The following is a 17,004-nucleotide window of genomic DNA, read 5'->3' on the forward strand; positions in this document are numbered from 1 at the left end:
AAAGTGAACTTCATATATTTTAATATTTTTGTTTGTTTATTTGGAAGAGTTATGGATAGAGAGACTGAGTTCTTCTATCCACTGGTTCACTTCCCAAATGGCTGGAGTGAGCGGGGCTGGATCAGGCCAAAGCTAGAAGTCAGGAGCTTGATCCCGGTCTCCCATGTGGACACAGGGGCCCAAGCACTTGGTGAGTCCTACGCTGCTTTCCAAGCACATTAGCAGGGAGCTGAATTGAAAGTGGAGCAGGGCCCGGCACGGTGGCCTAGTGGTTAAGGTCCTCACCTTGCACGCCTGGGATCCCATATGGGTGCCGGTTCTAATCCCAGCAGCCCCGCTTCCCTTCCAGCTCCCTGCCTGTGGCCCGGGAAAGCAGTTGAGGACAGCCCAAGGCTTTGGGACCCTGCACCCCCATGGGAGACCTGGAAGAGGCTCCTGGCTTCGGACCGGCATAGCATCGGCCGTTGCGCTCACTTAGGGAGTGAATCATCAGATGGAAGATCTTCCTCTCTGTCTCTCCTCTCTGTATATCCGCCTTTCCAATAAAAAAAAATAATAAAAATAAATAAATAAATAAAATTTAAAAAAAAAAGAAATAAAAAAGAAAATGGAGCAGCCAAGGCTAAATGCTGGTTTGCTTCCCAGTGGCTGCAACAGCCAGAGCTGGGCTGGCTTGAAACCAGGAGCTTAGAGCTTCTTTTGGATCTCCCATGTGGGTGCAGGGTCCCAAGGACTTGGGCCTTCCTCTTCCATTTTCTCAGGTCTGACTTTCTGCTCTTCTGAAGTAGGGAGCTGAATGGGAAGTGAAACAGCCAGGACTAGAATTGCTACCAGTATGGGATTCTGGCACCACAGGGTGGAAGATAAGCCTGCCATGCCACTGCATGTACCCCAATAAACTTTACTTTTAAGAGAAGTTTTAGGTTTGGAGAAATTTTGATCTGAATGTATAGGGAGACCCCGTACACCACACTACACAGCCTCTCCCAGGATCAGCATCCTATATCTTGCAATAGATCTGTCACAGTCAAGGAAGGAGCTCACATTGGCAAATCACCACTCAGAAAGCCACCTAGCCTTCAGGAGGGTATGCCCTTAGTTCTGTATATTCTGCAGGTTTGGACAAACATACAGAGACTTGTCATCGTTAAGGATCATAGGGAGTGGCTTCCCAGCCCTATCGGTCGTCCATGCTCCACCCTCTTCGCCCTTTTCCATTCCTACCCTCTCCTTGCGCTGTCTTGGTGGCTTCGCATTTCCCAGAACAGCACACTGTTGGAACCATTGAATATGTTTGGTTTGAATGTTTGAATACCTTTGGTTTCTTTGGTTTGGTAATACTTGTTTTAGGTAGCTTGGCTTTGCATGGCTTGAGAACACATTTTTATTTTATTGTTTCTTTTAAAGATGTATATAATTCTTTGAAAGAGCAAGAGAGACAGGGAGAGACAGAGGGAGAGAGATCTTCCCATTTGCTGGTTCATTCTCAAGATGGCCACAGCAGCCAGCACTGGGCCAGACCAAAGGCAGGAGGGAGGAGCTTCCTCCTGGTCTGCCACGTGGTTGCCGAGGCTCTTGCTGCAGTTGGGCACCATCCACTGCTTTCCCCAAGTGCATTAGCAGGGAGCTGGATCAGAAGTGGAGCAGCAAACCACAAGCCAGCACTCATTCAGCGTGCCAGAATTACAGGCAGTGGCTTTACCCACTGGACCCCAGAGCAGTGAATAATTAGGACTACAGTTTATTCCATTTTCTTACTGAACTCAGTCCAGGTCTCCCACTTGGGCAGTAGAGGTACAAGCATATGGGCCTCCATCTGCTGCTTCCTTGAGGGTACTTCCTACAGGAATGCAGAGCCGAGCCAGGGCTTGAATCTGTGTATTTCAACACTGGATTCAAGTGTCTTAACACTGAGCTAAACCCTCACCCTTCTTAAAACTGCTTGTGTAATATTCGTTAGTATGGCAATTTGGGAGTTCAGAAGCTTTATTTTTCATCACCAAGAAAATAATTCAAAAGGCAAATTCATAATAAAATCAAATTATTTTGTTGAAGATACAAGATTGAGGCTGAGTGCGGACACCTGCATGCAGTTTCAGCATTCTGTAAAGCTTAGAGCGCCCTCTAATGGTTATATTCTGGAAAGGCAGACAACTGATGGTATAAGAATGATTTTTTTTTTTTTTTAAGATTTATTTTTATTATTTTTTCATTGGAAAGGCGGGTATACAGAGAGGAGAGACAGAGAGGAAGATCTTCCGTCCGATGATTCACTCCCCAAGTGAGCGCAACGGGCCGATACTATGCCGGTCCGAAGCCAGGAGCCTCTTCCGGGTCTCCCACGTGGGTGCAGGTTCCCAAAGCTTTGGGCCGTCCTCGACTGCTTTCCCAGGCCACAGGCAGGGAGCTGGAAGGGAAGCAGGGCTGCTGGGATTAGAACCGGCGCCCATATGGGATCCCGGGCGTGCAAGGCGAGGACCTTTAACCACTTGCGCCACCGCGCCGGGCCCAAGAATGGTTTTTGAGACACACTAACGTAGCCCTTTATCTCCCTACAATTTCCCTACAGTCTTCTCCTGAACACTTATTTGGAAAAATAACATTTTTTAAAGTCCTAACTTTGTTATTTATATATATGTAAGAGATGCCTTTTTAAAAGACATTTATTTCTATTGAAATATTTACAAAGAAGAGAAACAGAGAAAAATATTTCTGTCCACTGGTTCACTCACCAAGTAGCCGCAACAGCTGAAGCTGAGCTGATCTGAAGTCAGGAAAGGAGCCTCTTCTGCGTCTCCCGTGTGGGTGCAGGGTCCCAAGGCTTTGGACCATCCTCTACTGCGTTCCTAGGCCACAGGCAGGGAGCTGGATGGAAAGTGGAACAAGCAGCCAGGATGCAAGCCAGCACCCATATGGGATCCTTGGCCACACAGGGCAAGGATTTAGCCACTAGATTATTGCACCGGGCCCTAAAGATGTGATCAATCATCTCTATTGGATCTAGGATTTCAGGAAAATCATTAAATGCAAGTGGTCTAAAACTATTTAATTTCATTTTACACTTTGTTTACTAATTTGAAAGTCAGAAGGAGAGACTGAGAGGGGGGTGGGTGGAAGCGCTTTTTTGTTCACTAGTTTATTCCACAATGAACTGCAATGGCCAGGAATGGGCCATATTGAAACCAGGAGCCAGGAGCTTCCCCCGAGTCTCCCTTGTGGGTGCAAGGTCCCAAGCACTTGTGGGTTATCTTCTGCTTTCCTAGGCCATAACAAGGAGCTGGATCAGAAGTGGAGCGGCTGAGTATTGAACATGTATTTGTATGGGATGATGACATTGCAGGCAGCAGCTTTACGCACAATGCTGACCCATGAATTTTTTTTAAATCTTTCTCTTTTTTTTTTAAGATTTATTTTTATTTCTATTGCAAGGCAAAATATACAGAGAGAAGAAGAAACAGAGAGGAAGATCCTCCATCCAATGATTCAATGCCCAAGTGGCCACGATGGCCAGAGCTGAGCCGATCCTAAGCCAGGAGCCTGGAGCCTGGAGCCTGGAGCCTCTTCTTGGTCTCCCACGTGAGTACAGGGTCCCAAGGCTTTGGGCCGTCCTCCACTGTTCTCCCAGGCCATGAGCAGGGAGCTGGATGGGAAGCCAGACTGCCAGAATTAAAACTGACGCTTACATGGGATCCCGGTGCATTCTAGGTGAGGACTTGAGCCACTAGGTTACCGAGCTGAACCCCTTGCCTCTTAATTCTACGGACTGCTACTCAATTGTGCCAACAGTATTTGCTAGAGAGATCAACCTTTCTCCCTGAATTATTTTCAGTTCTCTTGTCAAAGAGTAGTTGGCTGTACATGTGTAAGCTCACTTCTGGGGTTTCTATTCTGTTCTATTGATCTTCCTTGTTTCTGTATCAGTACCAGACTGTTTTGATGACCACTGCTCTCTAGTATGTCTGGAAGTCTGTTGTGATTCCTCCAGTTTTAATTTTATTTTTCAGGATAGCTTTGGCTATTCATGGTCGCTTGTGTTCCAGATGAATTTTCCTATCATCTTTGCTATTTCTGAGAAGAATGTTGTTGTTGGGACTTTGATTGAGCTTGTGTTGAATCTGTATATTACTTTCAGTAATCTGGGCATTTGGATGATGCTGATCCATGAACATGGTAAATTTCTCCATCTTTTAATGTCTTCTTCTATTTCTTTTTTTAATATTGTGTCATTTTCATCACAGAGGTCTTCCTTGTCTTGGGTTAGGTTTATTCCAAGGCATTTAAGATTTTTCTCTGCTATTTTAAAGAGGACTGTACTTATGAGTTCTTTCTCAGCCATGGAGTTATTTGTGTATATTAGAGCCATTGATTTATGTTCATTAATTTTGTATGCTACTACCTTGCCAAACTCACTTATGAGTTGTAATCATCTTTTGATTGAGTCTTTTGGTTCTATGCATAGAATCATATAGCCCACAAACAGGGATAATTTTAATTCCTTGTTTCAGGTTTAAATTCTTTTCATGGTTTTTTTTTCCTTTCATATTTTTTACCTTGCTTTTTAAAAAATAAATTCATTTTATTTTTGATGAATTGACATAGTTGAGAAGGATGCATGCCCTTGTGGACATTAGGGTGGGGAGGATTGAGGAATGGGGTAAAGTGGATGAGACAACACCTCTTTTGCCTATTCAGCCTTTCTCCTACTCCTGGTTCCCGCAGTGGCCAGGGTTAAGGAAGCATCAGCCATCCTAGATCACAGGGTTGTCGGTGGTGCCTGCTTCTTACCAAAACCTGCGGGAAATTAGGTCTGGGGGCAACCCAGACCTATTTTGGATAGAACTGCTGGGATGGTATGTCAATTTTGTTTTCCTTGGGGGACCAAGTGCAATGTGTTGAGCTGGAAATAAGTTCTCTCCCAGATTAGAGCATGTGCAACGCTCTGTTGTCCCTCCATGCCCACACCACCACCCCATCCCCCAGTGTTTACATCAGTTCACAAAATAACACCCAGTGTGGTACTGGTGCGAGGTCTGACTGTGAAATCCACCCTGTTCCTGTACCCAACTGCTTGGGCTCTGCCACTATGCTTCTGCTTATGGTCAAATTAAATAAATCAGCAAGTCGGGCAGTTCTACAGCTGGGTTCACATCCTGAGTTCCCGGTTAAGTCTCCTTCCCACCTGGCCACCAGTGGAGCACTGATCGCTGCTGGTGTATCTATCCACAGCAGCACCACCCTGCTGTCTGCCACTTCCCCTGTCCAAGGGTCTCCAGCTATCCCTCTGCTGCCAACCTGTCCTCTCCTATTTCCTGGGATCAGGCCCTCTCTGCTTTACCTCAGCTAATCCTTCTCCATCTTTTTAAACCCATCCTCAGCGATTTTGCTACCTTGAACAACCCTACAATCAATCGTTTACCAACCTGATGGAGATGTCACTTTATGTTACCCACAATACAGGTGAGATAACTGAGGCTTAGAGAGGTTGGGCTTTGTTATTCTGATTGCCTCCAAAGTTTTAATATATCATAGTCTATGGAGTTTAGAAAGACACTAATTCAGCTGGCACCCAGATATGATTATATTGAATTTCTGGTTTTATTTGGAAGACTGTTGCATTTATGTAACAATGATCTTTCCAAGTGAGTTTTCCTCCAGTATCTAGATAACTGGAGCAGAGACCGGAAACAGTTCAGTGCTTCTCAGACACGCGTCTATTACCCTCCCTTCAGCATTTTGAAATCGGATACAGCTTTGCAGTTGGTGTCAAGATCTCAGATGCAGCCTTTTCTGTTTCCTCTAAATGCTGTCGGTGCATCTTGGAATTGCAGAAATGTGTGATGTGAAAGATGAGGCTCACGTCTCTTGCTTCCCTCAGTCTGTCTGAAAATGTGATGACTCTAGCAATGTAGCGTTTTCCAGAGCTGAGCTAGCATCCTGTTTTCTCGCCAGAACTTGCTGGCTTTCGGCCATACGGAGATATCTGTAAATGTATCTGCAGGTTTAAGCATTTTTTATTTTAAGAGCTTAAAGTCCTTTCAACACACAACTTTAAATTTTATAATATACGACCACTCACATGATCCAAGAAAAACCATTTACTTTTCCCAAGAGACTTTTGTATCTCCTTTTTGTCACCCTTGTGTTGGTTACATGTGGCGTGTGTTTTCGTGGAGCTGTAGTTTCTTGTTGTGGCTATTGTTCTAACTCATACCAGTTGTTGACCTTGTTTCATGGCTTCTCAATTATGGAAACGTATAGTGATGGAGTACTGGGGACTACCATATCCAGATGCGGGGGTATAATGCAACATGCATCCCTGCTTCCAGATGAAAGATAGATTCCCAATGAAACTGTTGGATAAATGTAGACAATGGGATGCTGGACTGTCTGACTTTGTACCAACAATGTTGGGGTACACTCAAATAAGAGACTGATGGAATTATAATTCCTAAAGAAGAATTATACCACTGTAGTAAAATGGGGAAAATCTGTGTGTGTGTGGGGGGGAGTTTGGGGGGAAATCCCAGTCTATATGAAATTGTAACACATAATTCAAAAATTCAAAAAGATTTTAAAACCAGGAAAGACAACTGCGACATGTTTGCTTACGGACACCTGACATTGCCTGCACTGGCACCAGTATGGTTATGGTGTACGTGTAGTGGTGAGGAGAGGGGTGGGTAACGAAATTTATCCTAGGGTTAATTAAAACTAATAAGGTTTAAGGAGCACATTTTCAAATTAATTATGAAGACGAGGCCCTCTGAGACTCAGTTGGAAGACCTGGAGCCAATAAAGAAAGAGCTAAACCACTGGGTCAGGAGGTGAATGAGGACTGAGGGACTGGAGACAAGTCAGCAAGCAGACGGGGCACTGGAGCTGCAATCCGGCTTGCTTCCTGCTGCTAAGCTGTGCGTCTCAAGGTCTCCTGAAGGTGTGGGGCATGGTCCCCCCCCTTTGCACACTCTAATGGCCAACAGTGACCCTGAGGGCAGCCTGGCACAATGCCCAGAGACTATGGTCTGAATACAAGAGATACAAGGTGATTTCTCCATTAGAAGGAATGCACTGGAATTTTAAAGTTCAGAAGTGTTAGAAAAATCTAGGGCTGCCCATTGGCAGAGTGGTTAAGCTTGGCTTGGGACATCGGCACACTACGTTGGAGTGTCTGGGTTAAAATCCTGACTCTATTTCCAATTCCAACTTCCTGCTAACACACACACTCTAGGGGGAAGCCAGTTCATGTACTTGAGTGCCTGCCACCCATGTGGGAGACCTAAACTGAGTTTCTGGCTCCTAGCTTTGGCCTGGCCAAGCAAGCCGTTGCAACCATTTGAGGAATGAACCAACAAAGGGAAAATACCGTTTTTCTTTGTGTCTCCTTGTCTCTCTTTCACTCTGCCTTTCAAATAAATAATAAATATAGCTTTAAAAGGATAATTTGCAGACCCAGTATGATGGTCACTGGCTAATGACCCTGCACCCACATGGGAGATGAAGAAGAAGCTTCTGGCTCCTGGCTTCAGACAGGCTCAGCATTGACCATTATGACCATTTAGGGAGTGAACCAGTAGACGGAAAAAAATCTTTCTGTGTCTCTCCTTCTCTTCATATATCTGATCTGCTTTTCCAATATATATATATATTGAGCCCAGCACCTAAGCCTAGTGGCTAAAGTCCTCACCTTGCATGTGCTGAGATCCCGCATAGGCATTGGTTCGTGTCCTAGCCTCTCCACTTCTTTTCCAGCTTTCTGCCTTTGGCCTGGGAAAGCAGTCAAGGACAGCCCAAAGCCTTGGGACCCTGCACCCACTTGGAAGACCTGGAAGAGGCTCCTGGCTTCAGGCTTCAGATAGGCTCAGCTCCAGCCATTGTGGCCACTTGGGGAATGAACCATTGGACGGAATGTCTCTCCTCCTCTCTGTAATTCTGACTTTCCAATGAAAAAAATTATATGTGTGTGTGTAATTCACAGCAGTTAAAAATGCTATATACAGGGCCTGGCATGGAGGCCTAGTAACTAAAGTCCTCACCTTGAACACACAGGGATCCCATATGGGCACCAGTTCTAATCCCGGCAGCTCCACTTCTCATCCAGCTCCCTGCTGTGGCCTGGGCTCGAGGACGGCCCAAAACCTTGGGACCCTGCACTCACATGGCAGACCTGGAGGAAGTTCCTGGCTCCTGGGTTTGGATCAGCGCAGCACTGGCAGTTGCGCTCACTTGGGGAGTGAATCATCAGATGGAAGATCTTCCTGTCTCTCCTCATCTCTGTATATCTGACTTGGTAATAAAAATAAATAAATAAATCTTTTTAAAAATGCTATGTACAGTCCTGGCATCTTTTATGAGCTCTAGTTTAGGTTACAGCTGCTCTACTCTGATCCAGTTTCCTACTAATGTGCCTAAGAAAACAGCAGAATATGACCTAAACTCCTAGCCCCCGACACCTAGCTTCAGCCTGGCCCAGCCCAGTCTTGGCTGTTGGGGCAATCAGAGAGTGAATCTGTTAATAGAAAATGCTTGTCGGGTCCAGCGCAGCAGCCTGGTTACTTGCCTTGAATGTACTAGTATCCTATATGGGCACTGGTTCTAATCCCAGTGGCCCTGCTTCCCATCCAGCTCCCTGCTTGTGGCCTGGGAAAGCAGTGGAGTATGTCCCAAGGCCTTGGGACCCTGTACCCACATGGGAGACCTGGAAGAAGCTCCTGGCTTCTGGCTTAGCTCCCGCGTGGGAGACCTGGAGGAAGTTCCTGGCTCCCGGCTTCAGTTTGGCACAGTACCAGCCGTTGTGGTCACTTGGGGAGTGAATCATCAGACGGAAGATCTCCTTTCTGTCTTTCCTCCTCTCAGTATATCTGACTTTGCAATAAATAAACAAACAAATAAATAAATAAATCTTAAAAAAAAGATGCCTGTCTACTCAGTCTCTCTCTCTCTTTCTCTCTCTGCAATAAATCATTTAAAATTTCTTTAAGGAAGTAAGATCTGAGAAAATAAAAGGGCATATCCATAATTGGAATATGACTCCATGAACTTCTGCTTTCTGCTGTGATAGAGTAACAGAAAGCAAATTTCTTTCCTGTTTTTTAAGATTTTAAAATCAGGAACGACAACTGCAACAGCTGTTTCAGATGTTGGACACCAGGCAGCCTAGAACAGTGCCTCCTGCAAGCAAACAACAGAGTCCCACAGGTGCCATGGAGAACCTGCGGGCAGCTGCCCGAGCAGTGGAGTGTAGCTTGGAGACAGACCTGAGTTAAGGAGACCATCTCCTAACATGGAAAACCGAAGGTGGCGCTATACAGAGGAGTGTACTAGTCAGGAGAGTTCTGGAGATCTGAAATGTGTTTTCCTCAAGTCTTCAGCTCAGTTCTGAATACGAAGGCCGAAGAAAACACCAACGATCAATACTGGGTGGAGTATTGCCAGAACTCACCCATGAGACAGGCAACATTTTCATTCTCCAGTGTAAGATGGAGAAACCTCCTAATCAGGGCATCAGATCCAGGACTCAGAAATCTGTTCTCTTGGGGCTGGTGTTTTGCACGATGGGTAAAGCTGCCACCAACAGCACAGGCATCACATATGGGTGCTGATTCAAGTCCTGGCTGCTTCACTTGTAAGCCAACTCCCTGCTCATGTGGGGAAGATGCAGAGGATGATTCAAATCCTTGGGCTCCTGTACTCATGTGGGAGACCAAGAGGAAGCAGCTGGTTTGTTCCTTCAGCCTGGCCAGGCTCAACCATCGTGGTCATGTGGAGAATGAACCAGCAGATGGAAAATCTCTTTCTCTGCCTTTCCCCACCCCTCTGGAACTGCTTTTGAAATAAAATAAAATAGCTCTAGAAAGAAAGAGAGAGAGAGAGGAAGAAGAGAAGAGAAGAGAAGAGAAGAGAAGAGAAGAGAAGAGAAGAGAAGAGAAGAGAAGGAAAGGAAGGAGGAAGGAAAGAAGGAAGGAAGTAAGGAGAAAGGAAAGGAGAGGAAAGGAACCTATTTCTTAGAAGTGGGAACCCTCAATTTAAGACTGCTATGGGGAGAATTTGGAGCTGTCTTTAAGTAATCCACATCTAATTTCAGAGTGCTTGGGTTTGATTCCTGGCTCTAACTCTGCTTCTAATTCCAGTATTTCTAATGTACATCCTGATAAGTTGCAGGTGACAATGGAAGTACTTGGGTCTCTGCCATTTGCCTTGGAGAGTTAAGGAGTTTCAGATTCCTGGCTATCACAGGCATTTAAGGAGTCAACTAGCACTGAGAGATGGATATTCGTCCTTCTGCCTTTCAGATAAAATGAAAATAAATTTTAAATTATTTTAAAGAACAAACATTGTATCACAATCACAGTGATTAAGCTGCCACCTGGAATTCCATTTTGGAGGGCCTAGGATTGAGTGCTGCCTCTGCTTCCAATTCAGCTTCCTGCTAATGTGCCTGGGAGGCAGCAGACAATGGCCCACATAGCATTCTAGGCTCCTGGCTTTGGCCTGGCCCAGCCCTGATTCTTGTGAGCATTTGGATAGTTTTTTTTTTTTTTTTAACTTTTTCCATTTTTTAAATTATATTTTTGGCAATCTTTACATAGTTAATTAGGGTAAAAAGGTTCAAGGGCTATAGGAAAGTGGGTAAGACTATTATTTCCACATTGTTTCCTTCATGTATCTGAGGTAAAGAGGGATATTAAGGGAGAAGTTCCACCCAGTCTCCCACCCACCCCAGGTCCCAGATGTGGGGCATGCTCTGAGATTCTTGCTCATGTGGTTTGATACTTCACCAGTTATGAATTGCTGCCAGTCTTGCCACTCCAAGCACTATGAGGATATTGAAGAATCCACTGATTGACATAGTCCATCTTAGAGTCTCCGTTTGCCCAGTTTTTCACTGCCAACATATGGCTGAGGTAGTTGATTGACCTGTTCTATCTTCCGTCTTTTCATGGTTAGGGTTCTGAGTCTGGCAGTTCGATTGGGGAGATCCCCAAAGAAACTTTGTCTGAGGTATTCCCAGACCAGATTCTTATATGTACTAGCAAGTACAGGGCCCAACATAGTCCATCGCCCTGATCAGGTGGTGGTTGTGATCGCTGGTTTGGATCTGTTTCCAGCGCTGTCTTCCACTGGAACCAAGGGGTGTTGTAGTCCAGCCTAGTTCTGCCTAGCACACACTCGGCCCTCACATAAACCAGTGAGAGCTGCAGCCTAGTCGGAGCTACCCATAATAACTCCCACCAGGCCCGCCCCTACCCTGGTCTGCCAGTATGTGCAGCAGACTAGTCCACTCTGTCCCACATCCCGTTCATCTCTCATACTTGTCAATGGGCATTGAAACCTAATTCCATCTAACCAGCTCCACTATCCAGCCCACACAGACATCGTTTCTCTCTAGCCACCCCAGCCCCTGTCCTGGTTTCTGCCCTCCAGTGGGAGTGGTAACCCAAGAGGGATGAGCCCACTATTTCCCTTCTAGGCCACTTCCACTCCCAGATTATGCACTCTCCAGGTGGTTCTGTGGTTTAACTTCTCAGAATTAGCCCCCAGTGCCAGCTTCTGCCAGCTGATGCTGTGGCTAAGCCCAATCAACCTTCACCCACTCTAATTTTGTTTGCACCAGTAGGAACAATCAGCCCAGCTTGGCTTTTCCCTGATCTGGTCCACATGAGGCGCACAGGTGCTATAGCTCTGCTTAGTCTGGTCTGCCCCTATCCCAGCTCACGCTCTCCAGTGGGACAAGCCGTCCAGCAGGGGAGCACCCCCATATTCCCCTTGCCAGCTCTACCCCCCTCCCTTCCTGGTTCTTACGTGTGCTGGTTGGGCGCTGCCGTCACATCTGGTACAGATAACCTCACCTTGGCATTCTGTATTGTGCACTGGTTTTTGTCGCGACCAAACCTGGCTTGACCCACATTCTGTTCTGGTACCTGGATTTGTCAGTGGATGATGTGAACTGATTCAGCCTGGTCTGCCCCTGACCCATGCCAAATGTATGCCTGTGGGAAACTTTCCATGGCCTGTTCTGGGCTGTTTCCTTTCATACTTCTTGGGCTTACCTGCAGGGTTTGTGTCCTGCCAGAGGAGTTGCCCAGGCTCCTCCATCAGAACCTCTCCCAATGCCAGATTTCGTACATACCAGGGGGTCCATGAGTCAGCCCTACTCAGTTCACCTCCTGTCCTAGCAGGAACAGTAGCTTTTCCTGACTGGCCTTCAACCCAATCTGGTTCTTGCTGTTGGATGTTTCAGCCCAGCCATGGTTTGTCCATACCCACATAGAGCTCACATGGCTCAGTAGGGGTTGAGACCTAGCCTAGTCCATCCCACAGCTACCCTGGTCCTCCAGAGCACAAGATGGTGTTGGAGTCTAGCCCAGCTTGGTGTGTCCAGTCCCAGTCCACACTTGTGCTAAGTGAGACTACAACTGTATCCTGATCAGAACGCAGCCCCCATTCCAGCCCTGTGCTCCTTGGTGGGAGCCTCAACCCAGCTAGGGTGTCCCCTTAGTTCCCCGCCTGGGCCTGATCCCAGCCATAGGTCACGCGCATGCCAGTGGTTGCTCTGACTCAGCATGTGGATAGTTAACCAACAAATGAAGATCTCATTCTTCCTACCTGTCTTTCAAATAAAATTTTTAAAAGATGTATTTGTTTTTATTGGAAATTCAGAATTACAGAGAGAAGATGGACAGTGAGAAAAGCTTCAATCCGGTGGTTCACTCCCCAAGTAGTCACAATGGCTGGAGCTGAGCCTATCTGAAGCCTGAAGCCAGGAGCCTCTTCCAGGTCTCCCACATGGGTGCAGGTTTTGGGCCATCCTTGACTGCTTCCCAGGCCACAGGCAGAAAGCTGGAAGGGAAGTAGAGCAGCCAGGAAACGAACCAATGCCTATGTGGGATGCCGGCACATGCAAGGTGAGGACTTTAGCCACTAGGCTTAGGCACCGGGACCGCAAACAAATTTTTAAAAATTTAACCCTTTCTTTCTTTCTTTCTTTCTTTCTTTCTTTCTTTCTTTCTTTCTTTCTTTCTTTCTTTCTTTCTTTCTTTCTTCCTTCCTTCCTTCCTTCCTTCCTTTCTTTCTTTCTTTCTTCTTTTTAAGATACAAGAATTTTTATTTGAAAGGAAGAGTTACAGAGATATCTTCCATCTGCTGGGTCACTCTCTAAGTGGCTGCAATGATCAGAGCTAAGCTGATCCAAAGCCAGAGACCAGTAGCTTCTTTGGGTCTCCCATGTGGGTACAGGAGCCTAAGCAATTGGGCCATCCTCTGTTGCTTTCCCTGGCCATAAGCAGGGAGTTGGATCAGAAGTGGAGCTGCTATTGGAACCACTTGATCGAGTATCTCAGAGCATGCCCCACATCCGGGACTTAGGGTGGGTGGGAAACTGGGTGGGGCTTCTTCCTCTATATCCCCCTTTAGGCCTTAAACCTTTCTTACCTCAATTAAATATGTAAGGATTGTAAAAAAAAAAAAAGAATAAAATACAAGCAATTAAAAAAAAAAAAAGTGGAGCTGCTGGAACACAAACTGGTGCCCATAGGAAATTCTGGTAACACAACAGGAGGCTTAACCTGCTTGGCCATAGTTCTGGCCCCTCCTGTTTTTCTTGTCCAGTCATTGTGCTGCAGAAATCTTGCTATGACATTTTTAAAAAGACTATTTATTTGAAAGGCAGAGTTATGGAGAGAGTTTTTCCTTCTGCTGCTTCACTCCTCAAATGGCCACAACCAGATCTAAGGCAGACCAAAGCTAGGGTCTGTGACTTTCCTCTGGGACCCCCAAGTGGGTACAAGAGCCCAAGCATTTGGACCATCTTCCACAGTTTTTCACAGGTGCATTAGCAGGGAGCTGGATCAGAAGTAGAGAAGCTGGGACTTGAGCTGACATCCATATGGAATGCCAGTAGCAATATAGGAGTTAGTTTTACCTGCCATGTCAAAATGCCAGCCCCTTGCCATGGCATTTTAAGGTTTAATTTGTGTGTTTAATTTTGGAAAAACATTTCTGTCTCTAAAAATTAATAGTATTGTATGATGAGGGATCTTGTAAATTGAGTTGCAGAAGACTAAAACCCAGTTCAAACTAGTTTAAATGAAAAGGAGGATTTGTAGGAGAAATCCTAGACTTGCTCACAAAATTGAAGATGCTGTGTGTTGTATTACAGTGCTATTGTTGCTAGAAGAAATTACTGAAAAGTCAGAGGCTTAAAACCATGCAAATATATTTTCTCACAGTTTTGAAGCTCAGAAGTAAGGAAGAATTTTCACTATAAGTGTGTGGGGCTGGCGCAATGGCTGAACTGGCTAATCCTCCCCCTTCAAATGCCAGGATCCCATTTGAGCACTGGTCTGTGTCCTGGCTACTCCACTTCCCATCCAGCTTACTGCTTGTGGCCTGGGAAAGCAACAGAGGATGACTCAAATCCTTGGACATCTGCACCCATGTGGGAGATCTGGAAGAGGCTCCTGGTCCCTGACTTCAGATCAGCTTAGCTTCAGCTATTATAGCTATTTGGGGAGCAAGTCAGCTCTCTTTAAATGTATTTGAAAGGCAGAGATATTCTATCCTCCAGTTCATTCCCCAGTAACAGTACAGGTGCAGGTTGGGCCAGATTGAAGCTGGGATCCAGGAACCAAATTTGAGTGGACGATGGAGAGCCAGTCAGTCACCTACTGGGCCATCACCTACTCCCTCTTAGCAAGTGCATTAACAGGGGCACTCTGGCTGGTTGAATCCAAGTTCTTGTCTTTGCCAAGAAAAGAATCTCAGATGTGAGCCAGAGAGTAACAGTAAGTGAGGCCGCAACGTTTAATGAAGAGAACTTACCTGTCAGGCCAGGCAGGCATCTCAGCAAAGAATTGAGAGCACAATCTACACTCATGTTGACACTTCTGTGGGTGTGGGACCACTGTTTCTTCTCCCTTCTGCTTCTTCTTCTGGGAGACTGCTGGGTGGAAGGCTTTCCGGACCTTTGTCACATTCCTCCCAGAACTTCATCAGAGCAGTGTTATTGCATTAACAGGCCCCCAAGATTTTCCCAAGCTTCCCCCGGGCAGGGCTTAGGTAGGGAACCACCTAAGCAGGGGCTGGGCTGCTTCAGAGCCCACAGTCCTCCTTGTTGCTCTTCAGCCCCTCTTATATGGAAAGGTTAATATCTAATTTCCCACCCAACAGCAGGAAGCTGGATTGGAAGTGGAGCTGCTGGGACACAGGCGTCTCAACAGTCAGCTTAATAACTGCATCAATTGTCTTCCCATACCTGGAGCCTACACACTCCCATTGCCTGTCTTGTTCTGAAGAACTGGATTAGACAATGCAAGCAAGGATAGCTTTTCTTTCCAAGTGAAGGCCTCACCTCTCCACTGTTGCTTCCATAGAACAGGAGTTACACAGGAACCTTCCACCTTTGGTTGGGTAAGGCAGCAGGTATATGTGTAAGGAGAAACTATAGAACCACAGAGAGGAATTTTTTTTTTTTTTTAGTTTAGTTTCTTTTAAGGGCACAGTTTCAAAGAGAGAGAAAACTTCCATCTGCCAGATCATGCCTCAAATGACTGTAACAGCCAGAGCTGGGCCAATCTGAAAGCAGAAGCCAGGAGCTTCTTCTAGGTCTCTCCCATGGTGCAAGGACCTGAAGAACATAAGCCATCCTCCACTGCTTTCCCAGGCCACACGTAGGGAGCTAAATCGGAAGAGGTGGCCTATCACATGCTCTGTTGGCTTTTCGTTTTTGAGCAAGCTAGATAAAGATTGGAATTCCAGCCTGTGATTGTTAACTGCTGTCCTACTTTTTTTTCCTCTCTCTCTCTCAATATTGTGCTTAACGACACTGCTTCAAATAATTTTCTCGGATCTTTCTTCAAAATCTGCCTCCAGATGTTACAGCAGGTTTCCATGGTTCATAAATCTTGCTTTGTTCGCTAAAATTGTTCCCATGAAAATTCTTTAGTGTGAGACAAGGATTGAGGTTGCCTTTGCCTTTTTTTGCATGAAATTCCCTATAGTAATCATTTTCCTCCTGGAACTGACAAAAATGGAGAAACAGGATATAGAGACACTTAAGTAGACTGAATATATTGTTTTATATTTCCTAGGTTTTTTTTCCTTCACTTTTTAAAAATGTTTATTTTTATTGGAAAGATAAATTTTACAGAGAGCAGAGACACAAAAAGAGACCTTTCACCCACCAGTTCATTCCCCAAATGGCAGAGCTGAGCTGATCCAGAGCTAGGAGCTTCTCTGAGTCTCTAACATGGACACAGGGTCCTAAAGTTCTGGGCCATCCTCTGCTGCTTTCCCAGGCCACAAGCAGGTAGCTGGTTGGGAAGTGGAGCAGCTGGGCCTGGTGTGGTGCCCTACCGACTAAAGTCCTCACCTAGAATGCACTGGGGTACCATATGGGTGCCGGTTCTAATTAAAAAAACAAGAAGAAGAAGAAATGGATCAGCTGGGACACAAACCAGTTTCCATGTGGAATGCTGATGCTTGTAAACAGAATATTAGCCAGTTGAGCCATCACACTGGCTCATTTCCTCCACTTTTGAAAAATTATTTATTGATTTGGGAAGCAGTTTCTTAGCCACTGTGGCAAGTGCCTGCCTAACTGACTTCATTTTAATACCTTTCATTGAAAACTGCCAGGGGCCCATAAAGGACACTCTGTACACTGCTGCCATGGTGGACTTCCCCCTCTGCTCAAGAAGAGGGAAATCCTTTGGGGCTTTGGCTGGTCCTGGGTTCCTGCGCTAACTCCACGCTCAGCTTGGAACTTTCCCTCTTTGAGTTCCCCTGGAACCATCTGAAGCCAAATGCTATCTGCTTCCTATAGAACCTTGGCTGGTAGGTGGGCTCTACATGACCACTGCTTCCTCTCTCCTGACACATGGTTGCATGTGCACATTGCTGCCCAGCCCAGGGATACTCTCCCCAGGTCCCTTTGCCTCTGGATGACAGAGTGTGGGGCAGAAGGGATGTCCCTGCTGCCAGGCTTGGCTGCTAAAGCTCCCCATGTAA

The sequence above is a fragment of the Ochotona curzoniae genome, unplaced genomic scaffold (genome assembly GCF_017591425.1).
Source record: "Ochotona curzoniae isolate NIBS_2020 unplaced genomic scaffold, NIBS_Ocur_1.0 scaffold_4701, whole genome shotgun sequence".
Classification (NCBI taxonomy): domain Eukaryota; kingdom Metazoa; phylum Chordata; class Mammalia; order Lagomorpha; family Ochotonidae; genus Ochotona; species Ochotona curzoniae.